Source organism: Copidosoma floridanum, unplaced genomic scaffold, assembly GCF_036245765.1.
Source record: "Copidosoma floridanum isolate Cflo_tuat_1 unplaced genomic scaffold, Cflo_Japanese_pri ptg000009l, whole genome shotgun sequence".
Taxonomy (NCBI): Eukaryota; Metazoa; Arthropoda; class Insecta; order Hymenoptera; family Encyrtidae; genus Copidosoma; species Copidosoma floridanum.
Window position 1 is genome coordinate 7,820,310 of NW_028321886.1, and position 20,508 is coordinate 7,840,817.

Sequence of the window (20,508 nt, forward strand, 5' to 3'; positions counted from 1 at the left end):
AGTTGTACGTCATCTGGATTATAGTATAGTACTACTCCCAAGTATGCTGTAGCACCTACTTACCTACACAATCGGACAAACTGCATCAAACGCACTGTTTGGTAATCTACTGATAATTTTTTTAGTATCACTCATGTTTTTTATACTATCAAATAGATAGCAATGCACTATACTTATAATCTCTGCTTTAAGCTATGTACGTGTTTTTTTTTCCTTTTTTTGGTTTTTTATTTTTCAGAGGTCAATCGGTTGAAAGTGCATGGTTTTTTAAATATGCAACATTAATACATAATTATCTTACAATTTAGAGCAAATTTAAAAATGTAATAAGTATAAAGTACGGAGAACGATCGTTATCTCTTTTTTTTTTACTTTCACGGCAAAACGATGAAATTAATGGACGGGTTGTGCAGTACAGGTGGTCCAGATTTAATTGCAACGAGAAAACGCACTTACAGTAAACTTACGAGGGAAATAAAAAAAAGGATATATTTTTCAAGCCAGTATCATAAAAATGCATGCTCGAAACTTTCAAAAAGGATTGTACAGGTAAAAACTTGCTGTGACTCACTCGTTTAATTAACGCGGTTTTCTTACCGTAAAACAAAATACTGCTTAAAAACTGTTGAGAGCCATCGCGAGAAAGGATTTCTCCCTTTAATACCATTTTTTTCCAAATTTTTTATTAAACACCCGAGTTACTTTTCAACAATTGTTCGCACTCTAATGCACCTCCTACCATCCCCCCCGAGATAATTCATCTTCTTTTTGCGTCCACCGTTTAAATTAAGTTTTCCGTGTAACGCGTATATTTTTTCACTCAACCTCGTACGAGTCGTAAAGAACAAAATATAATTAGAAATATAGGTCGGACACGAAAATAAAGCTGCCTGCAGAGACACCCAATATCGACCGAACAAATTCATAAGACGATAAACTATAAAAAAAAAAAAAAAAAAAAAAAAAAAAAAAAAGACCACTCTGTAATCCTTAAAAAAAGTCGTTAATTTAAGAGTATTCCACCATTTTTCCAATTGTCTCGCTTCTCTTTTAGTCTCGAAACTAATATCATGTGTGCGGCGTCACGTTACCCCCTCCCCCTCCGACCCTCCGTGAATTGCAAACCAAGAGCGAGCAAGATGAGCCTCCGCATCCGCACGTGAGCGTCCGTATATCTCGTAATAGTCGGAGGTCGCGCGACTTTATCTCTGCAACAGTAAATTGGTCACCATCTCTCCTGAGCATATATAAATATTGATAAAATAGATGAAGTGAGAAAACGAGGGAGCGTGTCGTTGTCGGCGTATGTCCTCCGACCGATTATCGTTATCGGTAAATGTTACATGTACAAGGTTTTTTGGATGGCCATTGATTTTTTTCCCCTGCGATTCCCTTTGGCAAAGCCATCAAGGGTTATCTTGTGAAAATTCCATGCATAGCTTACACGGTGCGTGGATTTTTGATTCTTTTTTTTTTTTTATCAAGTACGACTGAACAGAAAAAAACCGACGAGTACACAGAGGTGACTTGTCCGACCGGCGGAGCCTCATCTCGTTGAGTAACTAATGCAAAAGCTTTACGTAAGCCGAAATAGATACGCAGGAGGAGGTTTCGCAGACGAGGACCAACCCACACGCGTTTTCAAAGTCGCGGTGGTGTATGTATATGGTGTACGGAGGGACCTCAATTAATAATTCACGAGATTTTGTAATTCGGAAAATTATAATAATACCTTCGGGATCGTAAATAAAATATGACCCCGAGGGTATCGGTGTGAGCCCTCGATCGGCCAATCAATGATTATTTGGAACTCGTATGTATTAATCTCTCGACTGTCTTAGGAGACGAGCCCAAAACACATACGTGGGTGTCCTTATCAATTTGCTAATGAAAAAATACCAATGGCACGTACACGCGTCGACAGAGTGCAAAGTAGTTGTTGTTTTTTTTTTTGTTCTTTCCCCGAATCTCTTACGTCCGTTCGAAAATCAAACAAGTTGTTTGACGGGCGGCCGAGGAAAGGAAGATGCGAACTTTGGGAGCGAAGGTTAACGTCTCACAGTGACGTGGTTGTATTTGTATGCGCACACGTATAAAAGAAAGAGTGATGGTCAAGCTTTAAAAGCTGGCGTCACATGCGTTATACCTGTATATGTAGAACTGGGGGGGTATAGCAAATGATGTGTGTGTACGTTTAATTTCAAAGTCAATTTGGGGGTGCCGGAGATAAAAAAAAAAAAAAAAAAAAAAAAAACGCGTCTAAAAATAGACAAGACTTGCAAAACCGAGCGTCAAACTGTGAACGTCTCGGTTGTTTTCCTCCTCCGGCATCGACTCTCCGCATAATCGAGTTCCCCCGATGATCGGTTTGCCGGTGTTATCGGCCGATTTCCTTGATCAGCGAGGTAAGATTCTAATGTATTTTAGGAACTGTATATGCACGAAATTAAATTAAAAAAAAACAAAAAAAAAAAAAAAAAAAAAAAACGAGCGTGACAACAGTTGTATGGGTGGTGGGTGTGATAATATCGAAAGGCCACACGCGGGTATATTGTGTCCACAGCCGTGGAAGCGTCGGATATAGATGACAGAGCAACAAGTCGAGCTCCGTTTGTTTTTTCTTTGTGTTGGACTAGAATCCAATGTCCATGAGTGTTTGGTTTCTCGCCCGTGTGTGTCTATATTACGCGGAACAAAAGAGTTTCTCGTGTCTTGTTCCATTATTTCTTGTTTGGGAGTCGGGTTTTTTTTTTATTTTTTTTATTTTATTTTTTTTTTTTCATCGACAAGCGCTTAATACTCGTGTGTATAGTTCGCCGAAGCGTTTGACCAAATTAAAACGAGTCATGATTAAACACGCGTGCCACGTAACTTTTCTATGCTTTCTACTTTTATTGGATATACGATACAGGATATACGCGGCTCGTTTTTTGGTTTAATTTTGTTCTTTTGTTGGACTCAGCGTATAATATCAAATTGAGATTTCTACAGGTGGAAATCGCACCCAACAAAAGCGTGTTGACGCTTGGAAAAACAAAAAATTTTCATCCTGGCCTCGTCATCCCTATATGATATTCCGTTTTGTACGATTCTTTCAGTTAACTGTATTCACCTATTGACACCCTTTTATTGGCAAAATGACAAAAACATCGTAGCAAAGCGAAACAAGAAAGTTATTGGCCGTGTAAAAATTATCAAAGGGTTAAATCGTGGTTTCCGATGAATGGGCGAGTGATTGTATCGCCTAAACGTGATTCATTGGAAAGGTTCGGTTTAGTCATAGTACTTAGATATAATGAAGTGCATAGACTACTATACCAAAAGCCGGAACGTTGCTAAACGACCACTCATTTTTAAAAAACTACAAAAAAAAAAATTGTTACATACTTTAAAATCATGGAATTTAACAATACTTAAATTAGGGACACATCAAAGTAGAAAGCAGCAAAAAAAGCACCACTACAGCAACACAATATGGATTACAGGTAACGAGGGGCTCGGGTAATGTGCTCATTGCAACCACATAACAAGTAAAATTACACTATAGCATACACTACAATCAATCAATTTTCCCATGCAGTGCATTTTTCCATACCAGCGCATTGGCGCTCGTTCCGTATATTCTGGCTCACATTTCCGGACCCACACAGCAACATACAACATATAAATATATATTTCCGCGCTGCGCGGCTCGATAACATTATTCTTACAATCACCCGGGTATGTCGCAATCTTTGGATCGATACAATAAGTATACATAACGTGTATTATGTACCCACGATCCAGCAACGAGCGCCCCCGCATACTTACCCGAGGAGACACGCGCAATTTACTTTCTCCGCGGATGCGCGTTACATATTATACACCTACGCCGCGTAATCGTCGCTCAGGAATTCGCGATTAACTTCCCGGATGGCTCTTTGTGCTTGTTAACGTATATTATTACCGCGGTGCATTACTTGCGCGTCTGCCCGTAAGAAGAGAAACAAATTTTGTCCCCCTCGCGTGTGCCCATTTTTATGTGATCCGAGAACGCGGAAATGATGTTACGTTTTTGGGACTATATTTTCTTTCTTTTTTTTATCTTGAGGTTTCTGTCTCGAACTTTGGTGTGTGATAAGCTTTGGGGGAAAAAAAAAGTATACATATAGGTATAATTGTGACGTTTTATTTTTAGCCGCGGATTAAGATATCCGGTATTACATACTTAGACATTGTTCAATTATCCATTAGCACCCAAGTACTTTTTTTGGATTGTCCAGTTGGCAATGACACATTGGCAAAGTGCATTCGGTGTGTATTGTCATTATTGTTTTTTTACGTTACGGTGTGACGCGAAACAACGAGAGTTGCGCAATACCTGACCAATTGGGCAGTGGTTGTCTCGACAGGACCTTGACCCAAAATATTTGACGATATGTTAATTTTTTTTTTTCTTTCCATCCAAGTTGATGTAAAAAACATGTTGTATCCTGGTTATTTTTGGACGACGATCGATCCAAGCTTTTCTCGCAGCAGGGCCGTCGTACATTAGCTCACCGAGAAAAAAAAAAAAAAAAAAAAAAAAAAAAAAGCAATATACTGATAAATATGAAAGACACGGCAAAAAATGGCAACATCCTTCCGTTGGCACTTTTCGCGCGAACCAAACGAAGCAGGGATCTTACACCGGGGAATTTTCAAATCATCGCGATTTTCAATCACAGCCGTGTGATTACGCGCGCAAGAGGCATGCAACGATGCAGTAATTACTATTATCCGAGGGACGATTTGCGAGTTGGTTCGTGCGAGTGCGGATTCAATGGGCTTGTGAAAAACATGCAGCTCTGCGGTAACGTAATCAAGCGGTGAAAGTAATAAGCAGGTATATGTGCAATACAGGGTACGTGCACACGTATACACGCGGGCAATAATTTGTGCAAAACAAAGTTGGCAATTAACGAATGACTTTTCGGAGAAGCAGAAACGAGCGAAACCTCAAACTTTCCATCTGACATCGATACTGTGGCATTCCCCCCCCCCCTCGACGCTCGATCGCGGATTAAAAAAGGTGTCTCTCTTTCTTTTTTTCAATCTTATGTAAACACGTCGTATTTGTATATACATGTAATGTCCCAATCAACACGGACAGCTCAGGTGCGAGTCGCATACATACAACAGCACATCGGTATATAATTATATAAAAAACCAATGGCCAGGTTCAAGGGCGGAAAGAAAAGTTTTACACCTATGCATCCGTCAAAAGGTCACGCGTGCAATTGTTATGGTCGCGCGCTTTTAATCGAAACGCTTTTCATGATGCGATGATTTTTTTTTTTTTTTGTTGCCGAGCACACGTGCTGCAAGCGAAAGACCATCCGTCGGACTCGTTGGAACGATGAAACGAGAGCAAAGCGATTAATTGCAAGGCCTCGTCGATCGCGGAATCTTGGGTCCAATCGAAATCGCGCGAATAGCGAAATTTTGCTTGTACTTTGGGAAAAAAAAAATATGTGAGAAGCTGTGATGTACCATAGTAGAGTTTTGTAATGTACAAGGTACCAATGACAGTTTAACGTTTATGTATAAGTACAACTGGAATTATTCATCTGTGAGGATTGCGTGTATTGAAGAATGTGTGACAAATAAGTGGTTACACCGTAACCACAGGCAAGAAAAAAGGGATCAACTATATTAGTTGTCTTTGTCATTGAAATTTCACCGATACAACTTACCATGTTGAAAATGTATACTCACCAAAAGTCCAACTCGTCCGTCATATACAGCCACTGAACGCGAATGCTCCGCACACGTGATGGCAAAGTTAACGGTACTCTCTCGTTGTGCTTGAAAAAAGGATGCTTTCTCGGGCCGAGAGTTTCCGAAACGATTTTTCAAGCTGCTCCTCTTGTATATACCCATGCACACACCGCACGTTATACAGTACCGTTCGTACAGCACAATTGGACGTGGCATCACGTATATTTTGTTGTTCGCGCTAGCCAGTAGCGGATTTCCTCTCAGAGATGTGTACCGATATATTATTCCCGCAATTGTTGTCTGAGCATTTTTTGTGTTCCAAGGCCAAAAAAAAAAAAAAATTGGAAATAAAAGTAAAAGAATACAACTCTGTTTGGGCGGGATCAGGACACGTCGGATGTATCGTGATCGATGTGCTGGAGTTTTTTCACAGTTCGGTGATACGGCCGAGATAATACTCGAGATATAGGGTGTTTCGCGTAGTGGGATTGATAAGCGGTCGGTGGTGCTCGACGGGAAGAGAGACTTCCGATGGAGATGAGCGATTAACTGCTCGTTTGTTTTTTTTTTCTCACCAATGCGGGGGTTTTGTTATCTGGGAAGTGATGGCTCATCGTCCAATCATCGGTCGATCGCAACACAAAATCTACCCTCCACCCAGAGACCCGTGACAAATTAGTCAATAGCACGATTTTTCGGGATTATCGTACATACTGGGTGTTTTCTAGGTTTTCTTCCAAACAGCGATGGTGTTTACAGTTGCCCGTATCCGTCGCCCGCACGCCGAGTTTAAATTTAGATCGCGTAGGAGACACGGAAGAGAAGCACAACGAAATCTAACTATGGGCTGGTGCTTGCGATCGGTATGCACACAGGGAAATAAGTATACCAATGGAAACCAATTAGTGACAATTTAGTTACGATTATAGATAAATGTTGACTCGACGTTACCCGATGCAATAATGTATTCCACCGATCGTTCGTGAATCGTTATAAGTCGCAAAACGTGGGTGCAAAAACTGAGAGTCGATTTCTCTTGGAAACCGTATCGGTATAAATTAGAAGTTACGACCGAGCGTTGCATAACCGCATGAGAATTGATGGATTTGTTTGACGCAGAAATCGATGCTTGACGATATATACATATATAGGTACTTTTAATACTATTATGTGCCGGATCGGTTGGCGTTATATGTATAGCCGTCGTTTATCGCGCAATTACGCGCGCGAATCTGTGGCAGATCGAAGCGATAACCAGAGCTAATCGGGAAAATTAATTGCCCTGTACTCTATGCGACGTATGAGCTGGAAAATAACTCATTACAAGGAAATAATGGATGTGGACGTACACCGCGAGCTTTTGTTCTCCGAGTGAGGAAGGGGCAACCCTGTGTATATATTGTTATCTCCGAGAAAGCATGGATTTTCGTGTTTTATTCTCGTTTCTGTCCGAATCGCAATTTATCGGAGCAAAGTAGGCCGTAAATATAAACCAGGTGCGTATACATACGTTACATGACTTGAAGAACCGACTGGCGCTCGTGTGCATAACTTATGTCACTCCGATAAATTAACTCGTTTGATAAGCCGAGAGATTTCTCGGGGAACAATATTATGAAAGTAGGTTTCCAGAGTATACTATTATACATACGTGCCGTTACTTATCCCAACGCGAGTGGCTATCCGTCACTTTTTTCTGTTTTTTGTTTTCTCTCTCATCTTTTGCTTCTCACAGCGTACGAGCGGATCTCCGCGAATCGTGGACTTTTATGTAATGCGTCGTTTGATGCGAAATCGATTTTTTAATGACTAGTTTTTTGAATGTAAAGTCGCGAGCTCTATAAAAAGGTACAAATGTACGAATTTGTGTCGCGATAACAGTAAGAATAAAAAAAAAAATCGCAAACACGAGAATTTTTTCTGAATTCCCCAAAAATCGTCATTCCACCTTAGCACATTGGGACATCTAAATTACAGCAAACCTCGGACGCACCCCATAAAATTTCATGACGTTGTTTTTCTAGAAAAAAAAAACAAAAAACAAAAAATGAATTTTAATCCCTGCAAACATCCATAACCGATTAGCGCCCAACCTGTACACACGAATATCGGCGAACCACCGGCTATTGAAACTTCAGCCGATTCCGAAACACCAAAGTATACAATTCGCTCCACTCGAACGGGTGCGGGGAGGGTAGGGGTATACATCTAATAAGGCCGGCGTTTAATGTCCGCAACGGCCGAGCGCGTATTTCGAGTGGGGGATCCAATTAATCTCAGGCCAGGTCAATTATCAAGCGAGAGAAGCCTCGAAACACACTCGAGAGATTTTCCTTTAGGATATGCATTTCAGGCGCATCAAAACGACTCTGACCCAGAAAAAGCCCGATGCGTTGGCTCTCGCGTGTTATTCCGTGTACTCCATTATTGTTGGGCTTTACGATCGGCACTTGGGTTATTTCGGCACTGCTTTAGGGCTGCCGATTTATAACAGCGCTGCGGCAGCGATAAGCCGATTTAGACGCCTCCCCTTGTCTTTTCTTTATTTCACTTTTATCGGCCTTGACCTTCGCGATGGACGTCAGTCTCTTTCCACCGAATGGGAAGGGAAATCAAGAGCCCGTACGTTTTTTTTTTTTTTTTTTTTTTTTTTTTTTTTTTTTTTTTTTTTTTTTTTTTTCAGTGCACGCGAAACACTTTTGTGGTAGAAAAAATAGAATTGTAGGAGTTGGGAGTGTATACGGATCGATTATACTTAATTTTGGCGAGCGTATATAAAAACACGTATGTGCCAAAGTACACGTGTTACTTTTATTACCGTGGAATTATAAAATTGAACTCACCGGTTAACCGCTGGCCGGACGAAAAATGCACAAACACCATTGTATGTGGGAGCGGGGTACCCACCATAAAAGTGAGCACAGCCGCAAGAAAAATTTGTCGAAGCTCGTAAAATTTGGCGATTGTGAATTCAAAACTTCCCGCCGTTTCGACGCGAGGGGCTTTACCACTCGGTCCAATAACGAGTCCCCATTGGCTGCGGGTGAAAGTAAGAGCGACCGGCAGGGAACGAACGCACGCAGTTATAAAACGGCCAAAGCCATAAAACGAGCATTGCACACAAGGCGCGCCTTGTCTAAGAATACCTGTACTATATATATACGCACAAGTACGCGACATCTGGAGAAGGCGCATTGTTTCGAGTACAAATATGTTGTAAGATTCAATTTGCATGCGTGTTCCATCGTGCGTATATGTACGCGCTTCGAACGGCCAAAAGTCGTTATCGTCGCCGCTGCGTTAGACGCAATTATTATTGTCGAAAAAAGTTGTTCCGGGTGAAAGCAATGGGTACACTTTTTTTTTCCCCCAACTCGTGTACGTGGGACTCGAGGAAAGCGACAAAGATCCGCGAACGGTTGGATTTATGCGAGCAATGCAGGCACGGACGATTCATCAGTGTATATTCGCGTGCGCTCTGTCATTTTGATATGCTCCGCTTTTTTCCCCCAAACATGCATCAAAAGTCTCATTTTATCGATCCCCGATACACATATATGTATTGTACGAGGTACCGTATCGTAAAATGTTGTACAGTCGTCTGATGGGGCATTTGAATTGACCTACTGCAGAAACGCGAGTGAAAATACCACCACGTGCCATTCACACGTACGTGGAATACGTGATTGCACAGCAAACGAAAAAAAAAAAAAAAAAAAAAACATTTTCGCAAATACCTTCATTGAAGAAGCGTCTTTTGAATTGCCAAAATATCATAACTCGATCGGCCAAATCGACACGTGAAGCTCAACTAAATTAAAAGTACACTATTGTTTCACATGTCGAAATAATTGAATGCACATAAATAAGCAAACTCAAACACCAATTTACACGTGATACAAAGGACACATTGCCAACAAATCACCTGTGCAAATAACAAATATACATATATATATATATATATACCTTAGGGTGCATGCAGGGAGGGGGAGGGGGTGGAACCATAAGCATGCACATGTACTGATAAAAGCGCTCATGTACAGAGGATCAGCGTAATACACGTAAGTTCCAAAAAATTCAGTGACAACCGCACACGTAATACAAAGACCAATCGCTAATACACGTGTGTGCAAGTGCAATGAGTAAGGCATGCGGGGGGGGGGGTATATAGGAGCACAAGACAACAACGACAGTATATTATATACCTACTCACCAGCTCGGGTGATCCAACAACGAGTCACCCTCGATATTGTATGTACATGTAGGTGCCAACAGTCAGTCTAGTCGGGATGACGACCCCTGCTTCTCCTCCACCCGCACGCGCTGCATCCCAGCGTCTCTTCCCGAATCCCGCAGCGTAGGTATTATATACAGGAACCAAGATCTTTGTTTACGAGCGGCGGAGCTGCTCCGAAAAGATTAAGTGTTGGTCCGGAGCAACGTTCGCTGCCCTGCCGATGGCTTCCACAGCGCCTATGTACGTGCGCACACTTTGACAGGAGCACACGGTGTGTGCAGCGATTGAACAAAAGCTGTAACTCTGTATAATATTTTACTACCACCAGCGGTGAGAACACTGCGATGTAACATGCACACGCGAACGAGCGTATATGTGGGTAAGTATTGGGTGGGGTAGGAAAAAAAAAAAAAAAAAAATGCACGCACAGCGCAAATTTATTTACGGCGAGAAGTGATGCGGGAGGGAAAAAGACCGCAGCCGAGGAAAATATACAGTGGGAAAGAGAGCGACGGCCGCGGGTTTATAAGTGTGTGCAACTTGTGCGTGATGTATATAAATTGTATGTATATATGGAGCCCCTGCGATGTGTGTCTGGAACTCCCTTTTTCTCTCTCTCGGCGTCGTTGCTCCGAGAGAGACTCGGCAGTCGGATCCGCTCGGCTCGGCTCGGCTTTTTGTGTGTGTGTAGCCGTCGCGTTTACGCGCGCGATACCTCGCGCTCCGCGAAAAATCATCGGTTACGCGGGTTTCGGAAGATCGTCAGGATTTTATACTCTAGTTTGTACATTTTACCGCACATTTTTATTTTCAAACAATTTGAGGATGAAATTTCAGTAGAGGCTCGTCAGATATCAAAAACGAGATACTTAAATAGATATCATCAAACGAATCCTCTATTCTTAAGTGTTTAACAATGGTGATCGGTATCAAAAGTTACCGATCTTTTGAACTTTGGCTCAATAGAATTAATCTTCCATGCGTTTTTTTGTTGTTTTTTTTTATTGTTGTCACAGTAACCGATTTTCCTCGACAAATTATGACCTTTGGAACAAAAAATAAAGTCTCACGATTTGCGTGGAATCGCTCGTGTATGGGGTATATTTTTGCACTACGTGTCCATGCAATATACGAAGCCATATAAGTTATGGTCACTTGTGCCAAATTTGAGAACGGAAAATATGCTAAGGAAACTGTAAAGGGTGCAATAACGGGGTTGAAGAGGGATTTTTCGAAAAATTCATGCTCTCGGGAGAGCAGTGCATCGCTAAAACTTCCGATCCCGGAATAATCTACCGAGAAAACGAGATAACGGCGGTGTTAAGACAAAACACGATTCGTTCCTTTTGTCAACTTGCAAGAGCATTTTGGCTTTGAGCTGCAAACGGCCGACACACGTGGACCAAGCATCGTTAGCGTTAAGAGGCGAGAGACAAAAAAAGGTCAAGGTAAAGGAAAGTTTCCTCGAAATAAGGAGGATACTGCGCCGAGTCGAGTGTATTTGTATATGGACACGTGTCCGTCACATGGCTTTTTTTTTTTTTTTTTTCATTAAAAACCTTGTACCCGAGCTTGTTTTTTCTTCTTCGAAAAATTCCGTCACCCCGTACCATGTATGACATAACGAAATTTAATGAGCTGTAGCAAGTAAACCAACAAATGACAGAACCCACGACCAAAGGATGACGAAGATGCAAACAGTATATACCATCAATACCCGTGCGATGGTTGTTTTGGCAGATTTATCGAGAGGTCAAATGGATATACCCGTTCACAACTTACTATACGGATTAACAGGTGTACACATCCCGAGAATCTGGAAAACGCTTAGACCGAGCACAATGTAATACATAGCATCGCCTTGTACACCCATACAAGTACAGGGGGACAAAAAAAAAAAAAAAAAAAAGAGAAAAAGGCGGAGTAGAAAAACACAGGTATGCGAACAGATGAAAAGAGCCTTAAATTGTATGGGCTTGAGAAAGTATTGCAAGGGACAGCCAAGGGAGGAGCAAAAGGGGGGGTTTTCTTGGCACCCATGTAAGGTATGCGTGGGACGCGTCTCGGATGGCACTCACAAATGTATGGAATACTCGAGAATCTCTCGTGGGTCTTGAGTTGATGAGCTGCGAGCGGCGTTACTTGGGAGAATTTCAGTTCGCGGTGCGCGTTACCGAAAATCAAAATTTACTTTTCAATCGTAGACTAATGGGTTAAAATCTTTCACGTGACGGTACATCGAGTTCATCGGATTGATTGTCAATGTAGTTTTAGGCACGTTTTTTTTTTTCCCCACATCGTACGTGCAATTAACAAAGTTGACGAGCTCTATGTCATTAACAAAAAAAAGAAAAAAAACCAAGTGACACATGTTTTTCGATAATCCAACCGACCTAATGGATATATGAAAAAATTTTTTTCCATGTTTTCCTATTTCCAATTATTTAGTACATGTATGATAGTGTGTATGCTATAGTATCAATTTTCCAATTGAACAAGTCGCTCCATTTTGCACTGTTTGTGATAACAGTAGATGCATATATTTATATCTCTTTTGGTAGGCAATTGCGTCGTATCGATTGATTCATTATATCTATAAACTATTTGGACGTCGATACTTTCAATTTGGCGCTTATATATACCAGTAATTTAACTGTAGCAACGCTGTTAGTGTTTAGTGTGAGGTAAAGACTGCGAGTGTAAGGTGGGTACAATTAATTACTCTCCTAATCAAAATTTGAAACTCAGCAAGTTATTAATTACTATGCGACGATTATAAAGTTGTATACCAGAAGCCGCACGTCTCTAGGATATTTCGGCACAAATGACTGAAAATAATTAAGGATTGATAGTCGTGCATCAGCTTCGACTTCTTCCTTTCTCGATATCAACGGCGCGTCACAAAATCACAAGAATCAATCAACACGATGATAAACCTTTTTTTTTTTTTTTTTAATATTCACCTATTACGGATGACATATAATGATATTTCTATAAAATTGTAATTATAAAACAAATTGTTCATAATTTATTAGCATCTGATTCATGATAAATTTTTCCACGAATCGAATTAATAAAACACAAAAATCAGAATCTCTCAACGAACCACTGTCCATCGAGAGAACAAGAGTTCAATATATCGCTCGTTTATACAGCGGCACTCGAAACGTAAGAAAAAAAAAAAAAAAAAAAAAAAAGTCTCGCGAGCTTCTCCGCGGATCTCACGAAAGGAAAAAGAGTCGCGCGGAGCCCAGGAGTCTAGCGCGTACACGCGACCCACGCGGACATACGTACACAAGTATATACAAGCTCGAGCTGAAAAGTGGGGAGGAAACAACGTAAAAAGCGAATTCACGCGACCTGCAGTCGGATTGACTTTCAAGCCGAGGGACTTTCCGCTCGCCAAGGTACTTTTCCCTTTCTGCACTCGCGTATATATACCCCTCGCGTCGCTCCTTTGGACGTTTCATTTGCCGCTACTCGAGTAAACATGGGAGTGGGCGCCCGTTATTTTTTCGAAACGGGTTCACACGGGCGCACATCAAGTACACACCGAAGCACTTACATTCCGCGAGACTTACTTAAGTATATCGAAAGAGAGAGGGTGGCTCTGCCCAATTTTTCGCTCTACATGTACTTGTTATTTTTACACCTACTCCGGTCGTACCTTCTCGTGTGGTCGAATCTCATAAAGGTACTGCCCCTTTTCGATCGGGACGAGCTTTTGAGGCCTTTTTAAGGACGTTTCTACGAGCTATGGCGTTGAAAACTGGAAGAACAAAAAAAAAAAAAAAAAAAAAAAAAGAAGAATCACGAGCATTCGTGCACATGTATATTATATTGTACCAACATTTATATTTATTTATTACGTTATCCATCGAGATCTCGTGAGAATCGCAAGAGAAAGAGACGATTGCCCACGTCACGTTATACTTAGTCAACTGTGCACGAAGGAGTCACGTTTTCGCAAGAGCCGTTCGTTCACGCGCGTGTGCACCAGTCATCAACGAGCTTTTCCGAATTACCGACTTACCCATGACAAATTTCAACCTTGCGAGATGGAAAAATTTTTCCGATACATAGTTGCCGAAACAATATACATATATGCACGCAAAGTCTTCCCCCTCCCCCCCTTGAGACAAAAGGAATAAAAGAATTAGAGAAGCGGAAACAATAAATACGAGGGGAAGGAGGATGGACGAGTGAGTCACGGCCGAGAGACGAGGTATATTGTATAGGCATCACAGGCGCGAGAGCCATATATGCTTATGGAAATTAATCAAGGATGTACACGTATTTATACACGCAAGTGGCCCGAGAGGTTGACGTTTGGCATTCCGCGGAGGCAAGATAAGACAGACGTCTTGTGTGTAAGCGCCGCACATGCATTGTGTGTATCTGCGCGTGTGGACTTATCATCGCGGCAGGAGGTGAAACGTGCGAAACGTGAGCGAGAGGTGGGGGGGTTACCTTGAGTAGGTAGTTGGATGCGCGAGAAAGCGCGAATTTTCGGGATGAATAATTTTTTTTTTTTTTTTAATTTGTTTGTGGATGTATTTATTGCGGTGTGTATGTTTGAGTCAAGTTTTGGAATACAATGGGTTTTATGATTCTAGTTGGTTTTTAGAATGTATTTTTCGAGAAAAGTTAATTTAAAAAGTCTAGTTTATGAATGTCACAGGTTGTGAAACAGCGATGCGATTGCAAAAATTCATCAAATTCAATACAAGGGCAAAGAAAATCGCCACAGCTCGAGAAGTTGACACTGCGACATTACACGGTTTGGATTGTCATTTTAAAGTATGGGCTTTCGTAATGTAGGGAGATGAATTATTGATGATTATTGAATCATTCGACGGCGAGTATTTTATTGGTCTAATAAATGGACGGGACGTGGGTTTTGGATGACGTCGGCCTTCGTGACTTTGCTTCTTTCGTTTTTTGTAGTAAAAAAAAAAAAAAAAAAAAAAATGGGTTTTATTCCGAAAAAATAGTTAAACTTTACGAGGATACTCATCTCACGAATGATGGTTACTTTGAGCTGATACGTATGACCGACGATTGCATCCATAAAAATAATACCACGTTTTAAAATTAGTCACTTTAAAACTTTTTAAAAAACAAAATATTTTCTGGCTGGTTTTTAAAGTAAAAAAAAAAAAAAAAAAAAAATACGAATGGTCGTCTTTATATTTGCCTTACGGCCATACTAAAGAAATAACTCGACGTAAATATATTTTTTAATAGAAATTTTGACTTATAGACAGAATCATGAAGATACAAAAGTTAAAAAAAAAAACCCAATAATATATCTCAAAGCAATCCAATTAGTTTTTTTGTTCTCGATTGATTATTCCACTAGTTGTTTGAACGTGTGTATACCAACGAATAGAGTAAAAGTACTGTCAAGTAATGTGAAAAAAAAAAATATCCATATTCATTTCCGCTCGATATTACAATCAGAGATCGAGAATTTTCGAATCGATTCTCCCCCACTGGACCTTGAATCGCTTGATATGAAACAAAAAAAGTGGTTTACCGATAACGTATCCGCGGTACGAGTTCACGAGGAGACAGCCGATTGCTGAGCGACAGAAAAAAGAGCCATCGGCATCGCGGTGTAGTCAACGTGAGGTGTAATTTTTTTTGTCTTTTTTTTTTTCATGCAACAAATTTATAAAACAGAATCGATATTTCTTTTATGTTCCTGGTTAATTGCGAATTCAAATACAATCGAGGCGCGATTTTTACATGAATCGCGTTCGTTACCGAGATTCCGATAGTTTTCCTCTGTGTGTATACAATTGGCCATCGCGATTTTACATTTCGACTTGGATTTCTTTGTTGGTATTATAATCAAGCAAGATTTATGAGGTTACGCCGCACAATTCATTAGGTGCAATAATCTCGAGGTAAGAAAAAACGGGTAAGTTTATGAAAATTGTCCTTTGTTGTAGAAAACTGAGTTTCATACAAATGCATCGTTCACGTGGAGGAAAAAAATAATAATTAGTATAATAAGCACATAGCCTCGATTTTTTTTTTCTCGATTCGCAAGATCGCGATGTTCTGTGCAACATATCCTTGTTGCAAAGTACATTTGGAAATTTTGATACTTTTTGATTCTTGTAAAGTCCGAGAAATTACAAAAACAACGTCGTACAGTTGTTACGAAAAGCCATTGAAACATCATAGATCCGATCGGGCCTTCGCATCGGCGTGTATTTTTAGGATTTAAATCATCCGGTGCTGTGCGTCCGTGCGTTTGCTCCTGCAATTAGCATGAATCCCGTGACATCTGCGTACTGTTATTACCTTCGAATTTAACATATTTACGATGCCAAAACATACACACACACACCAGCCTTATAATTATTTTTCTAAGAGCTTGTTTTCTTTTTTTTTTGCCTCTTCACCTGGAAATGTAAAAAATAAACGGAAATAGACTTACCATCCCGTCATGGCAAAAAATATGCCCAAGGAAACTTTAGAACCGGACCAAAGAAAATTTTCCTACTACATCGGAAATCTCAGTTTTTTCATCCTCGTGACGTCTTCTTCCGTTATACAAATGGCAGTATTCTCATGCCAAAAGCACGTGTCGATAATGTCTCGAATCACACATTTAAAAGAGTAACGGAGTTGAAAACGAAGCGAATATTGTATACGCAGTGCGATGAACCTGCGGAGTGTGTATATACTTGTAAGTGCACAGCGAGCAGTACCTACCAAAGCGAGAGTAATTGAAAATCAATACCGCCGACAGTTGTCAGATCGTTGGGCTTCTATTTTTATTTGCCATGCGACAATCGTTTTAATCGAGTCGTCGGTCGTTCAGGGGTGCACTTTGTCTTTTGGGGTAAGATAATCTATTGCAAAGATTTACATTTATAAGTGATTCAAACTTTAAAAAAAAAAAAAAAAAAATATTTGATGATTTTCGTGGTTAGTTAAACTTTCGGAGGGTTACAAAAGATAATTTAGTTGTTTTGGGATCAAACTGTTTGTAATTCCTTTTATTTCCATTTGATGCATTTTGTAAGAGCTTAGTAAAAAAAGGAAAAAAAAACAACGTTAAATCGTCCCTCAAAGATATCACCAAAACGTATAAGAAGCACACTGTGACTCGAGCGTTTATCGTTTCGGGAGAGGATCGATGTTAACTCCGGGATGCCGGATCACCCTCTCACGTGCGCGCGTAAATTATATATACCGGATCCATCGGTGCTGGAAATCACTCCAGAAAAAACCGGTTCCCGCGTCTCTCGCGAGAACCACCGGACAATGCGCTCGATCGCCCCGTACGATTTTATACGAGCTCCTTCGAGCTGATGGTAACTCTTTGACGATTCACGACACTTTTTTCATCCATGGGATCAGGTGTAGATGAGGATGCGCAAAGGAGCAACTCTTTCACGCATTTTATTCATTATTGTGCCTTTCTTCATTTATTTTCTCGATCATCGGATTTGCTTTATTCGAGGAAAAGCAGCGTGTATAATCACTTACAGCTTCATCTTGTTCGGTTGAAAAAGTACTCTTCCATAGGTTACGTTACTACTGTTAATCATAGATGAATATTGTATCGCTCAGCGGTTTGTTGGCAAAATAAACATTTTTTTTTTTCAAACCAAAACTGCATGCCGATGATTAAATCCTTTGGTGATTTTAATTGCCGGAGGATAAAATCTTTTCATGGGATTAAAAAGGCCAATCGGGCGAACGACTATCGAATGCAATCTTTATTATCTCGATCGGTCCCCCGAGTCAGTTTGGCGCTCGTTGCACGCGAGCGCATCGTCGTCTCCTTTGATTATATTATCGAAATGAATGTGTGCACAATGACAACGAGAGCCTCGTCGCAAAAGTCACATGAGACGCGGCTCGTGTCGCGATGTGATTGCACGAAATATTAGCGCCCGAGTCGCCAGTTCGACAACAAAGAAGCGCCCGGGAAAATAGAGTGCACTTGTATATATATTATACGCACGTCAATGGTATATACCGGCCCGGCGGTGGCGTTTACGTTTTCGCGAAAGGCCTCGCTCTTGTTTCTCCCTTTTTTTCGTCCTCCCCTCCTTCTTCCATGCGCGCGAATGTCAATAGATTATTTATTACCCGCATGCAGACTCCGAGTGCGGTCGGGAGGGAGAAATAAGTTTACGCTTTTTGGAAACGTTACAATCGAACGGCAATCGCCGTACCGAAAAAAAAAACTCCAATAACTGAAAAAAAAAATGAATTAGAATCGATGACATTGAGCTTTTTCTCTTTATCTTATCGAACTGTTTGAACAAAACGCGCCTAATTATAGCCGAGGAAATGAACATCCAAGTTAAGCTCTTTCTCGATTGAATTCACTCGTAAATACATATATACACCTACGCACGCCGAACGGGGTAAAATCAATTTTATTTATATTTATGAGCCCGCACTATGACCGCGTTAAAAATAAAGCGGCGCTATTTTTTCCACGACTGCGCGATACACCTGCTTCTGTTCGTTGTTCTTTTTTTTTTTTGCAGCGGCGACTCTGTCGGTGTTATAATCTGCAAGAAAAAAAAAAAAAAAAAAAAAAAACTCTGCTCGAGATCTATTGTGACGTCAACGTTGCACGCGGATCTGATTATACCGGAGGATAAACGCAACGAGAGCCCAACGGCTCTTTGAAGTGTAAATCGAGAATGGGACTTGTTATAGCTGGGCGATGATTTTCCGCCATCGTTTTTCGCACGCAATGCAGAAATATAGACTATGAATCGTTCGTTAAACGGCACCTCCGTGTCACGCCGTACACACCTAATCACTGGAGCTACCACGTGTATCCCAAGCGCGCAGTGACGGATGATAACTCCGCGCAATCTATTTTTAGGGGTGATTTGGTTACGTGACCGAATCGCCCCACGTGGACATAGTTACGAGTCTGCAGGACGAACAATTTGAGGAAAGGAAGGAGGTGGGCTTTTGCAACTCATGGCGCGCATCTTTACGTGGGTCCACGAGGAATCAGGGGGGGGGGAGAGATGAGAGTTCCTGACAAACAAAAACGTGTACCGTTTTTATTATCGACTCACGTGAGCTCGCGGCGGTACTCGCGTGATTCCCGTGTGGTGGTGCTCTTGGGAGTTTCGATGATAATTCAAAGTCCCTTGAAACACGTCAATCCGATCGATTAAACTCTGTAATATTACCGTGCTTCTTTTTAGATGCTTCGCTGAGCTTTTACGAATGAGCACGTATTTTCGGATTATCGTGGTTAAAAATAATATATTACGGCCCACAGGAGATTTTACGGCTCACCGAGCCGAAATGGTTTTTACGATGTGTACTTTACTTCAACTCTATACCTTTTGTCAAACGGTGACGAGAACTTTGTTATCCAATCGCTTTACAAATAGCACGTGTGCTTATACATATTATGTAATTTCGACTCAAAAATAACACAAAGTTCTATAAACATATATATATAGCACCAACAATAGCAATATCGTGCAAATAGTATACGTACGATGGAAAAAATAGTCACACTTCATGGCTTGCAGTTTCCAAAAAAAAAGTTATCTGCATTGTTCTCGAGAGAATATTTTTTCTCACTAGTATGAAAAAAAAAAAAAAATCATTGTCCATTTGCTCGTAATCGCAAAATTTTATTGTCATGCGCCTCGCGATACAATACTTTACGACGTTACTCTCTCGGTTGCATAAAGATTGGTTGATATAAATTTGGCTCCTCTTACAAACAAAGCGGAGTTTGAAACATCCTCGTCGTGACTCACCCTCGTAAATTTCTTCCCAATTTTGCAAACAATGTTTCACAACTCCGTAATCGTCGTACTTTAATCGTGTTTCCCTGCATAAAAGTTTTAATCATCGTTTCGTGATTTTCGCGCGAACGTATGTATATAAAAAAAAATTATGAAATAATGTTATGCACTCGTTTGTCATTTATGCGTTCGTAAATATTTTCTTTTTTTTTTTTTTTTCAAACGCGAACAGATTACATTCCCACTTTTTGTTTCGTGTTTCATTTGATCCTCCACTTCTCGAGTTTTGTATCATGCTGAAACGTGTATAATCGGATATTTTGTAGTATAGGCAATGTATATAGAACAGCCATAGTGTACTTAACCGATGGACAACTTTGACAAGCTCAGTTTTACAAAAAAACTCAAGAGTTTGCTGTATGAAAAGTAGTATATATAATCATTTTTTTTTTCAATTTTTTAATAATACGAAACTGAATCTTTATTTTAATCAAAACATAAACTGTCACAGAAAGGAATGCGAATCAATAAAATGTTACACCATCTTTCGCGAAATTGAGAAACTGAAAATCAGGTCAAATTAATACAGTTTATACTTACAAAAAAATTCGATTGTATCGTGATTGCCGTCCATTCGCAAACGTAATATGCTTCGCAGTGTGAGCGACCGGATATTCTTTGACATGTGTCAAACCGACATTTGAACTTGACAAAACCAGACAGGCATTAAAATACTCGTCGTGTACATACAACATGTACAAGTCTGTT

General features: G+C 40.5%; 1 protein-coding gene across 4 annotated transcripts in view; it reads right to left on the bottom strand.

The window, feature by feature from the left end:
- The window catches only part of LOC106645418 (uncharacterized), a 35,570-nt gene extending 25,288 nt beyond the window's left edge, over positions 1-10,282 (bottom strand). Inside the window, exon 1 of one of the 4 annotated variants that reach the window (XM_089589564.1) lies at positions 9,953-10,282. The gene's annotated coding sequence lies outside the window, so the exon portion shown is untranslated. Of the gene's footprint in view, positions 1-4,360; positions 4,397-5,736; positions 6,067-9,944 lie in introns of those variants that run through there. The other 3 variants (XM_014361275.2, XM_014361273.2, XM_014361274.2) reach the window with 3 other exon arrangements.
- Positions 10,283-20,508: the final 10,226 nt, after the last annotated feature.